Genomic DNA, 14755 nt, shown 5'->3' with positions numbered 1-14755 from the left:
TTGGTTTTTCCATGGTGTCTGTGCAGAAAGAATTGCTAGTGGAATAACGAAAGAAGTTTCTAATTGGTTGCATGTGAATGGCTGTTGTCAGAACATCATATAACAGTTGTGTTGCGTTGATAGAAAGCATAGCATTTTTCCCGATAGTTTTACACTTGTCAATGATTCGTTCTGTTCTTTTCTCACAATCCAGAAGGACGCTTGGATCAGACCCTTCTAGATTTGGAAGCACAGAGAAAAACAAACAGACAAACAAACCAACAAACAACCTCTGTCATTTTTCACTCAGTTTTGTTAGTAAACCAAATTATAGATAGCTGGACCCAGTAGGAGTCCTCTTGACTAATATCTGTGGGGAAAATAGATCTCTTCTGTAGTGTCTCTTTCTCAGAAAGTAAAAGAAAATGTTATCCTGTAGACACACACACACCCACACACACAGAATAGGTGTTTGTAATCATCGAAAGTCAGCCTTCAACATAACACAGCACTCACCACTTATGTTATTTCTCTGGGAAATATTTGCATATGTGTGTCTGTGCTTCTGTGCTGTTGCATGTAAAAATTCTTCTTACAGGAAAGCCTAGGACTTTAGGGGAGTCTATAGAAGTGGGTTCTATGCAGGGGAGCTGGGGTGTCTCAGTCTGTTGAGCACCTGACTTCGGCTCAGGTCAAGATCTCATGGTATGTGGGTTCAAGACCCACATCAGGTTCTGTGCAGACAGCTCTGTTTCTTAGCTTTAAGTCAATCTAATTTTATATCTGAATTAAATTTAAGTACTTATTTTATTTCAAAGAAATATTGAGTTTGTTTTCCCTTTTTAATTCTTAAGGTTTAAACCAAAATGAGTAACTTTCATTTTTTGATTTCATTTTTTGACATAGATTCACATATTCCAAAAGCCATAATGAATTGATAATATTAGAATAATAATAGGGTATTATAAAAATGAATTTTGGAAAATATATCTGTAATGAAATACTTGTTTTCCTAAGAAAAATCAGTGAATCCAAAACTTGAGCCCTAGACTAGTTATACTTTCCCTCATGTTTAATTACACTTTCCATTCATACTTGAATTCTATATTCTTATTTTCGGTTAAAAAATAGAAAGGAGAAAATTATTTCCACTTATATTTTTTTGCATTTCAGTTCATAACTTAAATTTACTCTTAACCTAACATAAATTTACTTATACAGAAAAAGGGTGAAATTTTTTCTTTCATTATTTTTTCAGGTGTCATGAAAAAATTAATAAATACTGCCTAATATATTTTCAGTTCATTATAAAAATATCAATGTGACATTTTATTTAAATGACATTAAAAACAAGGCCTGTATATTTACCTTACTCTACTTTTACCTGAAGGCATTAATAAAATAACTGGGGTATATTGGAAAATGACAATTTTTAATTTAATTTTTTAAGCATTTATTTATTTTTGAGAGAGAGAGAGAGAGACAGACTGCAAGCAGGGGAAAGGCAGAGAGAGAGGGAAATATAGAATCAGAAGCAGGCTTCAGGCTCTGAGCTGTCAGCATAGACCCCCATGAGTGGCTCAAACCCACAAACCATGAGATCATGACCTGAGCCGAAGTCAGACGCTTAACCGACTGAGCCACCCAGGCGCCCCTAGAAAATGACATTTTAATTTATCTTTAGCTTAGGTACTTTCTAGACCTAATGAATTTAATGGTGTGTGCATGTTTTCTGACATCTCTGTTTTTTCAGTTCCTCTGTGATAGCGTAGAATTTACTTCATAACTAATTTAAAGAATTAGATCACATGAAACTTTAAAAAGCAGGAAGCAATGGATGGTAGAAGTTAAACATTCAATAACTGTTAATAACAGCAACAATAGAGAGTGTTCATGGTACTGTTATGCTGCTGTGTCCTCTCTTTTTCAATAAAAATGGGGTGTGGATTGGATATACTGAGCATGGTATTAGTACCTAGGTGATTATAAATAGGTCAGATTCTTTCCAAGTCTCTGTTTCTGGGTAATAAAGATGGTTAAACACATCTTCCTCGGAAGAATATTGCAACAAGTGGTTAGTATAACGACTTGAAATGCCTCATCACCCACAGAAATATTCGCATATCAGAGAGTTACTTCTTAAATGCACTTTGGGGAACCAGTGGTGCAAGATTAGAGGACAAAAATCCCATCCTTATGGATGTCATATTTTAATGGATAGTGTAACGTTTTAACACGTGAATACAATAATCTGTCCCTCTCATTAACAAAGACACCTCCAAAATGCTGAGGAAGTTTAAAAGCTGTAATTAGGTCTGCTTGGTGAATGAAGGACAATTTTATAAAATTCATTAAAAAAAGGTGCCATTGAATCTGCAAACTGATGAATGAAAAAGCCGGAGAAAAGGAGTGAGCTTGCAAACAAATAGGATTATGAACATGTCTCAGATGATTATGTGATCATGAGAAAATGAAGATTAAACTTAACTCAATGGCAAGCCTTGAAAAGCTTGGTGTAGCCAAAAATTTTACATACACATGTAATACAAAAGATTAATGCTTATTTATTTAATGTGTACTCTCACATATTTGTGAGTGTTTTCTACAATAATGAGAATTTTATTGGTAAAATTCATGGACTCTCCTGCTGCACCTGTCTTCCATCCTCTGGTTTCATGTAGGTGCGGGTGTACATTCAAATTGTAGTTGATTGTCTACTAAGTACAACTGCTCTCGTCAAGGGTATAAAGATTTTCATTTCATACATACTGATAAAAGTATGAAATGGATAGGAATCCCAGTGTTCAAGTTTGGAAGCTCCTTATTGTTTTAATTAAAAGCAAATTTTAATTTTTAAGTACCCTTACTTTCCAGACATATAGTAAAGTTTATCTCAACCATTCTGGATGTAATCTTGTCTGGAGGGTACTGTAAAGAGGTGAAGTCCTGGGGAGCGAGTGTGGATGTGTGCCCAGCATAAGAGCAGGGTTGCATGGGGGTAGGTCGGGTTGGGGAAAGCCTCACAGCTCATGGAGGCTTGGTCTTTGTTCCTGATAAGTGGGGTTACGGGCCCCTGAGTGGCTCAGTCGGTTCGGAGTCCCGCTCTTGATTTGGGCTCATGTCATGATCTCGTCGTTGGTGAGATGCAGCCCGTATCAGTCTCTGAACTGGCAGTGTGGAGCCTGCTTGGGATTCTCCCCTCCCTTTTCTCTCTCTAAAAATGAATAAGTAAGGGGTACCTGGGTGGCTCAACTGGTTAAGCCTCCAACTTCGCCTCGGGTTATGATCTCACTGCTTGTGGGTTCCAGCCCTGCATAGGGTTCTGTGCTGACAGCTCAGAGCCTGGAGCCTGCTTCTCATTCTGCGTCTCCCTCTCTCTGCTCCTCCCTGACTCCTGCTCTGTCTCTCTCTCTCTCTCTCAGAAATAAACATTAAAAAACATAAAAGTAAATAAATAAATAAACATTAAAAAATAAAATAAAAATCCAGATGTTCTTTCATTTGTAAAAATAAATACTTGTCCAAGAAGCTCCTTTATTTTTCCCTTTAACTCAATATATTGTATGAACTTTCTCAAGCTGCTGTCAGAGCTAATGTGCTCTCCAGTGTCTTCTCTAATTAGATCAAGTCATGTTCATTTAAGTTTCTGAGAGTCACCAGTGGTGTCCCCAGAAAGAAATACACATATAACTCTCATTTAAGACTAAAGTTATTTTTAATATGCTACAACATTACTTCTGGATCTCTTAAAAGTTTTGTGTGTTTTACCTACCTCCCCCCCCCCCCCAACAAGTCTCTAACAAAGATGGTCTCTAGTTAGTGACTGGGAAAGGAGGTAATCCTTACAATGTATCCACTGGGATACAGATGTGAGAATGGCTATCTTCCAGTTTACCACGGAGTGATGCTTGGGGGAAAGTGCAACACTTAAACTTGCCATTCTCTGAAAGGCAACTTGTGCGTATTTCCCCAGACCAGAGAAACATTGAACACTGATGAAGGGAAGTTCCATTGAGAGGTTGAGATTAGTGTTAGACATCGTCCTCAAAGTCTAGCTGACAGTTCCCTTAACCACGCAAAGTAGAGAGGTTCCAACACAAAGACAACGGAATTCTGTGATATGTATACATACGCTTACTTCTCTCACAATCTAAAGGATTAATTTCTTTATAAAATTTTTAAGGGGCGCCTGGGTGGCTCAGTTGGTTAAGCATCCAACTTCATCTCAGGTCATGATCTCACAACTTGTGGGTTCGAGCCCCATGTCGGGCTCTGTGCTGACAGCTAGCTCAGAGCCTGGAGCCTGCTCAGATTCTGGGTCGCCCTCTCTCTGCCCCTTCCCTGCTCACGCTCTGCCTCTCTCTCTCTCTCTCAAAATAAAATAAAGACATAAGAATTTTTAATAAAATAAAATAAAATAAAAAATTTAAATATTTATTTTTAAAAGAGAGGGAGAGAGAGAGAGAGAGAAACAGAGCATAAGCAGGGGAGGGACAGAGACAGGGAGACACAAAATCTGAAGCTGGCTCCAGGCTCTGAGCTGTCAGCACAGAGCCTGATCCTGGGTTCAAACTTGGAGCCAAAGCTAGATGCTTAACTGATTGAGCCACCCAGACTAATTTCTGTGCCTGTAGAATACTTATTAAAAGCCCAGTTTCAGGTTTCATGAAATTTTCTCTTGCAGTACTCTTTTCAAGCAAAATGATCTAATTCTTCCCACTTCCCACTTATTTTGTCAGATTGTCATTTCTTCGCACACTCTTATACAAGAATATTAACTACCCAGCTTTTAAGACAGCTTGTGTGTGCCTAGTCAGCCTTCTTTCCTTGGGTGACCAAATATCCCAGAAAACAATGGCAGACTCATTCTGTCTGCTTCAGTGAAAGTGAACATTGGGGTCCTAGTCTTTGGTTCAGCGTCGCCTTTCAACTCAGAGTTAGGACTCATTTTTATCCTTGGGTATCTCTTTTTCTAAATTTGTTCTGAGGGTATAATTTGAGTCACAGAGGCCATGAAGTTAGTGAACTTTTTATAATGGATTTTCTTTCTCTAAAGTGTCTGGTGTGGTTACACATATATTTTTTTAATTTGAAAACAAATTTCATTTTTTATTAAACTGCATGGGATAATATTAAAATATTAATATTTTATAATAATTCTGGACACATTTTAAAGCAAACTGATTTCATTATTTGATGTATTTGTATTACAAAGTGTATTTTTTTCCATTTTTATTGAGAAATAATTGACATGTGTCACTGCAGAAGTTTAAGGCCTACAAGCATAATGGTTTTATTAATAAATATTATGAAATGATAATTTTAAAAGGTTCAGCTAACATCCATTGTCTCATACAGATAGAATCAAAATAAAAGAAGGGAAGAATAAAAAGAAAAAATAACATATGTACTCATAACAGTTATTTATATATAATGAGGCAGTGTTAACTATAGTCATCATTTACACATTACATCACTGGCACTTACTTACCTGACGCCTGGAAAATTGAACACTAGCCTATCTTCCTCCAGTTTTCCCTCTTCCCTCTTTCTGCCTCTAGTAACCACATGTCTTATCTCTTTTTCTATGATTTTTTTTATTGAACACATAAAGTAGATCATATAGTACTTATCTTTGTCTGCCTTATTTCGTTTAGCAAAATGTTAGAGCCAGTACAAATTCAGAGTGCATAAACTATAAAATCAAATGGATAAGAATATCCTTCCACACCCCAACCACATAATTTGTTACCTGACTTTGCATCCCTAAGAGATAAAATTGATTTTTATTTTGGTTATTTTATCACTTTATGTTTTGGCTGAAGAAATAAATTATTTCAAACATGTAAATGAGCACGAGGGTAAGAAATGGACATGGAAGGGCACATATTAAATAAAATTGGGAGGGAGCGCCTGGGTGGCTCAGTTGGTTAAGTGTCTGACTTCAGCTCAGGTCATGATCTCGTAGTTTCTGAGTTTGAGCCCCATGTCTGGCTCTGTGCTGACAGAGCTGCAGATTCTGTGTCTTTCTCTGTCCCTTCCCCGCTCATACTCTGTCTCTCTGAAAATAAATAAACATTTTTAAAAATTAAAAAAAATTGAGATGTTTTAAGTATCTGATTTCCAGTGTGTATCACAATACACATTGTGTATGTGTTTTAGCTCATGTAGAGAAAGAAGCTATGGTTGAACTGGCATTTTGTAAAAACACAGTTGTAAGAATGTTATCATAAAACAATTTTATTTTATATTTGCCTTTTTTAAATGTGTTTAGTGGGTATCAGATTTCCTCAGCTGATAAGAGAATTCTTAGGTGCTCCTTATGAAGTTTCCTGCTGGTAGGCCAAGACAAAACAATAACAACGACAAAACACAACAATGACATTGGAAAACAATTATGATATTAAAATCCTAAAAATCCCAAATCTGGTTTTAAATGGACTGTCCTGCTCTCGCACCAGACAGGCCTGTTGTTGAGGAGAATTCTGGTGCCAGGGAAGGCAATATGATTGGCTTCTCTTTTTCTTAGGTAGTGTTGCTACTTCTGATGACCGAAGATTCTGACCTTTCCTGGGTTGGCCTATAAGAAGAAGGAGAGCAAATTGAGCCAATAAATGTCTTACCTGGTTGATACTGTCATGAATTGGTGGCAGTTTTAGCATCAGTACTCACTGCACTTAGAGTGTTTGAACTTGCTTGCTTGAAGCTATTCCCCGTGCATGGGGGCGGGGGAGGGGCAGAAGGAGAGAGAGAGAGAGAAAATTTCAGGCTGACTTCATGCAGAGCCTGACATGGGATTCAATCCCATGGTTCTGAAATCATGACCTGAGCCAAAATCAAGAGTCAGATGATCAACCCACTGGACCCCTTCCACATCATTGGTAGTATTTACCTGATAATCTCCCTGAATGAAATAAGTACATTTCTATTCTGGCTGTGCATTCATTAATTCACCATCCCCTAGGAATCCAGACATCCATCTGCTCCTTTTTATGATGATTTGTTCACACCTAGTGCAGCTCTGCTGGAGAAGTCCTACAATAATGACTCAGTAAATTATATGTGTGTGTATTACAGCCATGGGAAAACTTCATGCATCTTTGCTCTGACTGAAAATCCAGGCATTCCTAAGCTCTACTATTTTGTACATCTTTTACCATTTTGATTGTTATTCATGAGTTAGATTCCAATTCACTTTGTCCTCTAAATCTCATCGTATTTTATTGAGCTCTTCAAGTGATCTCTTTAAGAAACTTCTCTTTTGTGTGAAGATGAATCTTGCCAGTCAGGAAGAATGAGGTTTCAGAGCACCACTCTCTTAAAGAAATCTTCAAAACTCCTCTTTATATACCTTCATTCTTTTGTATATAGAAATAAATTCAGCATTTTCAAGGAAATATTAGTAACCGCACTTTGTAATTCTTGAAACATGGCATTGGCCATATAAATCAATGCTATTCATGGGCAGAGGGAAATACCAAATGCTTGCGTACCAGGAAGGGACAGGCTGCCATTGAGCGCCATGTCAGAAGTCAGCTGCCGCAGTGTTCCTCTGACCACCCATGATTTACGTGCAAAACACTCTCCACATGCAAAACATACTCACCCTTCCCCAAGCTTTGAAAGACCATAACCCATTAAAATTCTAGAACCTTGGGGTTCTGGGTGGCTCGGTCTGTTAAGCGTCAAACTTCAGCTCAGGTCATGATCTTGTGATTCATGAGTGTGAGCTGGAGCTCAGCGCCTGGAGTTCCTTCAGGTTCTGTATCGCCTTCTCTCTGCCTCTCACCCACTCACGCTCTCTCTCCCTCAAAAAATAAATGTTAAAATATTAAAATAAAATACAATTCTAGAATTTCATTGTCCAAATTAGGTTTTAGGTGTAGTTCTTCAAGTAGAATTCTTCTTGATATGAAGACCTGTGAATTAAAGAGACAACTTCACTGCTCACCCAGTACACATACAATATATTCTCATGAAACAGTTGCAGGAGACTACTATAGACATTTCCTTCCAGAGGGGTGCGAGTGGTGGGAGGCTCACAGGAATTGTAGTTTCTTAGTATTTCTGAAATCCTACCAGGCAAATGTTGAAATGGCCTCATTCAGGATTCAGTCATACACTCATGAACTAATTCTCCATGATTCTTGGGTTTTCTCTCTAGATTTCGGATTCCTGATTTCACCCCATGCCACCCTCTTATTTTAGTAGCATAGTATATTAGTACCCTGGTCGTTTTTCAACCTATCTTCTCTCTCTAAAGATGAGATTTCCAAAAGCCTCTTTCAGTCAAAGCTGGCATGGTTTTTGATTATACAATTATCTTAAAAATTTGTTCATTTTGGAAGCACCTGGGTAGCTTAGTCAATCATCTGACTCTTGATATCAGCTCAGATCGTGATCTCACTAACTGTGAGATTGAGCCCTGTGTCAGGCTATGCGTTGACAGCATGGAGCCAGCTTGAGATTTTCTCTCTCCCTCTCTCTCTGCCTCTCCCCTACTTGTGCTCTCTTTCTCTCAAAATAAATAAACCTAAAAATATGTTTTTTTAATTTATATTAAATCATCTGTCTTTTATTGATTTGTGGCAGTTTTTTAGATATTATGAATACAAGCCTCCTATTAGATTACATGTTACAAGTATCTTATTTCACTATATGGCTTGCCTTTTTAATCTGATATATAATATTTAATCTATTATATACAGAGTATTACATATGTAATTATATATGTGTATATAATTGTGATTTAATATATCAGTCTTGTTACTACTTTTCAAGTTTTTTTTTTTTTTAATGTTTATTTTTCAAGAGAGAGAGACAGACAGAGTGTGAGCAGGGGAGGGGCAGAGAGAGGGAGACACAGAATCCAAAGCAGGCTCTAGGCTCTGAGCTGTCAGCACAGACCCTGATACAGGATCAAACCCACAAGCTGTGAAATCAATGACCTAAGCCGAAGTCAGAGGCCCAAATGACTAAGCCATCCAGGCAGGCACCCCACCACTTTTTAAGTTCTATTTAAGAATCTTTGGTTAGAGGTCAAGTTGATATTCTCCCACACAATCCAGAAAGAGATTTATTGGGTTCAAAACCATTTTTAGATCTAAAATCCCCCTGAAATGAATTAGAGGCCATCAGTGTCTTCTTTCACATATATACTCAACCCCATAGACAGACATCCACCCTGCCCTTCCAAGGTCTCTCTCACAGGCTGTTCTCAGCAGCAAAAATCACTGGAGAGTAGACCGGAAGACTGCAGCAAGGCAAGCATCTGGCAGATCCCAATGCCTCTCTTATTTATGAATTATACTTTGAGGCATCCTGGCCTGTCTTCATGGGAGTTGCTTTCCAAGTGTGTTCCTCCAAAAGGCTTAAAATGCCTTGACAGTGACTAAGAGCTTCGACTCCCACTCTCCCTCCCAGTCATCTTTTGTGAAGCTTGGCAGTGAGCACTAGAGAGCCAGAGCTGTGGAGAGGAGGTGGTTGTCAAATGGATAGATTCTGTTGTTCTGTTGCTAATCTCTGAGGGTCTTCTTTAGAACTCCGCACGCATCATGTCTTGGTATTAGCGGTGGGTCCTGATTTCCACGGCAGAAGTTCTCCTAGGCCTGTGTTTACATGAGTAAAGGTGTAGTCACATAAGTAAAATAAATTCTTTCTCTTCCCCATAAGCTCATTTATCTGTTGAATTTTTAAAAAATTAGCGTTTATTCATTTTTGAGAGGCAGAGAGAGCATGAGCAAGAGAGGGACAGAGAGAGAGGGAGACACAGAATCTGAGAGGAGGCTCAAGGCTCTGAGCTGCCAGCATAGAGCCCATGAACTGTAAGATCATGACCTGAACTGAATGAAGTTGGACGCTTAACTGACTGAGCCACCCAGGCATCCATATCTGTTGAATTTTAAATCAGAATACTCTCATGGGATGCCTGGGTGCCTCAGTTGGTTAAGCTTCTGACTTTGGCTCAGGTCATGATCTCACAGTTTGTGGGTTCGAGCCCCGCATAGAGCTCTGTGCTGACAGCTAGCTCAGAACCTGGAGACTGTTTTCAGATTCTGTGTCTCCCTCTCTCTCTGACCCTTTCCTGCTCACAGTCTCTCTCTCTCTCTCTCTCTCTCTCTCTCTCTCTCACTCTCACTCTCACAAATAAATAAAACATTAAAAAATTTAAAAAAGAATACTCGGTAGCGTACATTGAATCTTGAAATATTCATTTTAAGTGTTTCTGTCAAAGAAAAAACTGGCAAAAATCCATGTTTGCAGTAAAATAATGCATTGAACTTTTAAAAGAAAATGATCCCAAACCATATATAATCTGGCTTTACTTCTTATAGAATTATCTACTGAATTGCAGAAACTCTAGTATAGAATGAATCCTCAAAAGTGACTAGACAGATTAAAAACAGAAAAGAAAAGAATAACTTCTACCAGTATAACTCTTATTTATGTTTCAGCCCTAGATACCAAGTTGAGGATTTATTCTTTATTATGTAGTGTCTGCTATTCAAGATCATTCACTGAATCTTGCAGTTATTAATTGCACATGGGATTTGTTTTTGTGCCATGATAGCTCTTCTGGAAATGAAGTTATAACACGGGCTATGTGAAAATTTACAAAGTGCTAATGAGCTTTCTTCAAACACCACAAATTATTTAAGTAACTTAATGCTGTTGTTATTTTTACAGTGTCAGTGGAGTTTTCACACTAATGTGAGGCAGCCACATAATTTATTTCTCTGTTTTCAAACTTTCATGTATAAATTGAAAACATAAGCATAATGTCAAAGAAAATGACATAAATTTCTGTCTTTCCAATGTTTATACGCTAAAAACTTTTTTCTATTTCAGAGAAATATAATAATATGACTGATTTTGATCTTCAACAATCCAAACTATTTTATTACCGCTTTGAGAGACTATGCATAACAGGATGTTCACATGTTTGAATAGAAGTTTAATTTCCACTGATCTTAGTTTTATTCACTATATTAAAATTTGTTAAAAATTTAAAAATATATACATATGCATGTGTGTATATGTGTGTATAAATGTATACATGTGTATACACACACACACACACACAATATTTATACTAAAAACCTCTTTGTGATAACTGCTCTCTTTCCATCACACTTGAAATTCAATTTGATCTTTATATGGAGAGGTAAACATTGGATAGACATAAGTTTTGTTTTCTTTACACAACTTAGGAGCTGAGAGCTATCTCTAATTAGCAGTTACACTCAGGGCTAAGGGCCATAAACAGAAGACTGCTAATGATACAGAATAAATCAAAGTTGAGTTCTGGGCTCACTTAAATCTAGCACTAGTTTTGGGTTCTTCACACTGTAGGAGATGTACTGTTCTAAACCCAACACCTGGAAAACATGGGAAGTGGGGAGGAAAAGAAGATCTGTTTTATCCCATAGAGTGAATAAAACACCAATGAAAATATTAAAACCTAGATACACTTTAATTCCCACCAAGGAAAGAACTGAAATTAGTGTAACACTGGCCTTTTCAATTACTGAGTTTCTAAAGAGATGTTCTACTTGCATGGCAGTAGATTTAATACTCTTCTTAAATTTTTTATGTCTTTTATTTATTTTTTGATAGAGAGAAAGAGAGCGCTAGCAAGGGAGGGTCAGAGAGAGAGGGAGATACAGAATTGGAAGCAGGCTCCAGGTTCTGAGCTGTCAGCACAGAGCCCGACGCAGGGCTCGAACCCACGAACCATGAGATCATGACCTGAGCCGAAGCCAGACGATTAACCGACTCAGCCACTCAGGTGCCTCGATTTAATACTTTTAAGAACAACCCCTTGGGTCTGCCAGATTTAGGATTCAATCTCTGGTTTAGTGCTTTCTAGTCACAAGACCTTGCACAATATATTTACAATCTCTAAACCTCAAATTTCTCATCTCTGAAATGGATAGCCTAATAATGTATATTTGTAAGGTGGTTTCTAGATTAAAATGAGTTAAATATTACAAATTTAGCTCAGTGCCTGACAGAGATTTCAATTTCACTGAGTTTTGACAATTAGTTTATTACTTTTATTAAATGACATGATGTATGTGTCCTAGACCAGATAAGTAGTAATATCAATAATATAAAATAATAGTGATCTTTTCTTAAATTTATAGTATGTGCTGAGAAAATCTCAGTACATGATACAAATTTAATTTGTGCAACAAATCTATATAGGGATAAACAAATAGTCTTTCAACTAGCAAAAAACGTAACCTATGGCTAATGTTTTAAAGAGAGATCTGATCCTTAAAAATTGTAAATATTAATTAATGTGCTTGCTATTATTAAGAACAAGTACTAATTTGTACCTCAAAGTAGTTATTTTTAATTCTTTGAGCTTGCAGCTTCTTTACCTGTAAGTAATGCAAACCCAGATCAGGTTTGGAAACATTGCGCACACTAATTGGCTTCTGATTTTAAAACCACATTTGCAAGCATATGCACCTTGTACATTTCTGTTAGGGTTTTGGACACGTACCACAGGCTAGCACTTTGCCTTGACATTGCTGTTTTGCAAACAGATGGCAAATTCCTTGATGATTTTCAACAAAGTGTATTTTTTTCAGAAGCATTTAAAATACTAAGCTTTCAGAAATTGTGGACACATGCTCATGTAATAGAATGAAGGCAGAAAATTACATTTTTGATAAATTGTACTGAAGTTTAACTAAGTAGTTCTTGAACTGACTTTTTTCTTTAATGTTTTCACATTCAGTTGCTTATTGCTTCTTCCATTTAGGTTAGGTTTTAGTAACAGCAGCCATAATCTATAGTGGAATTTTATCTGTCTAACCTAACTCTGGTTACATTAGCTGCATATTGGCTGATGAAAACTTACTTAAATATTATATCTCAAACTTCACAAGGAATATTTGTACCTCCTTCAACAGCACATTTAAACATCAAAGGATATGTACTTTTAACTTTGGAAGTTGATGTTTGGAAGTTAGTATTTCATTTGATCTTAACCAAAAGTTGTATCTTTGTATAAAAAGCCTGTGAATTCCAATTCAGGAACTATATAATTAGGAATAACAGGGAAAAATAAGAATGCTACCTCAATATCATGCTAACAAAATCTTTATACCTCCAGTAAGCTTTGTCATTTTCTTTTCAATGATCTTTATTGATAAGAACTGATGATAAAATATTCAAACCATAAGAGAGAGTCAAGGTTATTTAGTTTAGTATCTTTCTTCCAGAAGTTCAAAATCAGTGTCTTTCTTTTATAGGTCCAAAAAGTAAAGACCAAGGAAGTTGACAGAAGTTTCCAAATGACACAAGTAATGGAGAAAGAACTTAAACCTTGATCTGATTAAGGGTAAGTCCTAATAAACTTCCCATGTGTGAACAAAATTGTAGTATATTCTAATATTAAAGCCACCTCATAATCTATTATGTTCACAGAAACAGTTAGACATAGTGACATTGTATTCTGGGCCTCTATTTATCAGAGGTGATTGGATTAAAAAAAGTAACAGCAGATAATTCAGAAAGAGATCTAAATCAAGCATCCACAAAACTTAGTGTGAAAGCATGTATGTTCACACACACCCCATACATAGTCACTACCTACTTCTATATTTGCAAGCACTATTCAAATACACATGCAACTGCACTTGAAAAATCAGGAGAGGGCTGTGAAAGAAGCTTTGGCATAAGAATTACTAAGACATGTACAATATTTATATTTATTTAACATCTATTAATGTTGAGCCTTCTGAGTGAAAGAAAATTTCACTGGGAAAATCTTTCACTGTGAAAGATTTTGACTGTGTCCAGGATTGAAGGAAAGAACAGTGCCCAATACAGGCAGAGCTGTAATGCAGGCATGCGTCAGGGCCCTCACTTCTATCAGATCCTTCTCAAATTTTACTTTTTGCTATTCCTGCTTCGTTGCTATCCTCAAGTAACTATGAAAAAAAACATTACTCTATTGGTCTTGGCAAAAATTTTGGAGAAAGCTTAATTTTTTTTGAAATATATATGTGTATACATACACACACACACACACACACATGCGCACACACACAAAACACAGGAGCACCTGGGTGGCTCAGTTGGTTAAATCCCTGCCTCTTGATTTCAGCTCAGGTCATGTTCTTACGGTTCATAAGATCAAGAAGTCCCATGTGGCGCTCTGTGCTGGCAGGATGGAACCTGCTTGGGATTCTCTCTCTTGTTCTCTCTACCCATCCCCAACTCACTCTTTCTCTCTTTCCAAATAAATACATAAACTTAAAAAAGAGAATATAAAAATATTCTACCTCCACTATTGAAACTTGAAGTAGAGTTAAATCCTTCCTATAAATATTCACTGATTGTACTCCTCTTCAACACAGAAGTTTCAAAATTTTGAATTTGAGTTGATTATTCTGTTGCATTTCTTTATATTTTATTACATATATCTGCAATTAGAACTATTCATATCAATATAAATGAGTCTTAAAAACAATTTTTGCACAAAATGATTTCAAAAGCTAGTTGAGAAGAAACATGTAGTTTATAAAATGGTAATCATATGAAGTTTTGCTGTTTTACTTCTATATATAAATATTTTATATTTTGTTGTGTCTTTTCTAGTTTCTACTACATTATATCATATTTTATTTAGTAAAAACTCTACTCCTTGCTTATACTCACTAATAGACAAAGTTATATGAACTTGATCCTGTGACCTAGCAACAACGTGCAGCCTATCCAATTACCATCATTATTTTGGAATCCTCGAAGGGACTAATAT

At 36.7% G+C, this 14755-nt stretch overlaps 1 long non-coding RNA gene across 2 annotated transcripts in view; it reads left to right on the top strand.

Annotated features, from left to right (window-relative positions):
• Positions 1-14755, top strand: part of LOC115271737 — a 110696-nt gene that overhangs the window by 14844 nt on the left and 81097 nt on the right. For both annotated transcript variants that reach the window (XR_003900091.1, XR_003900085.1), the window contains exon 3: positions 13245-13333. This is a non-coding gene — a long non-coding RNA (uncharacterized LOC115271737). The remainder of the gene's footprint in view (positions 1-13244; positions 13334-14755) is intronic.

This window comes from Suricata suricatta, chromosome 1 (genome assembly GCF_006229205.1).
Source record: "Suricata suricatta isolate VVHF042 chromosome 1, meerkat_22Aug2017_6uvM2_HiC, whole genome shotgun sequence".
In the NCBI taxonomy this organism is placed as follows: domain Eukaryota; kingdom Metazoa; phylum Chordata; class Mammalia; order Carnivora; family Herpestidae; genus Suricata; species Suricata suricatta.
Note: the sequence above shows the minus strand (reverse complement) of the source record. Positions and strands in the feature narration are given on the sequence as shown.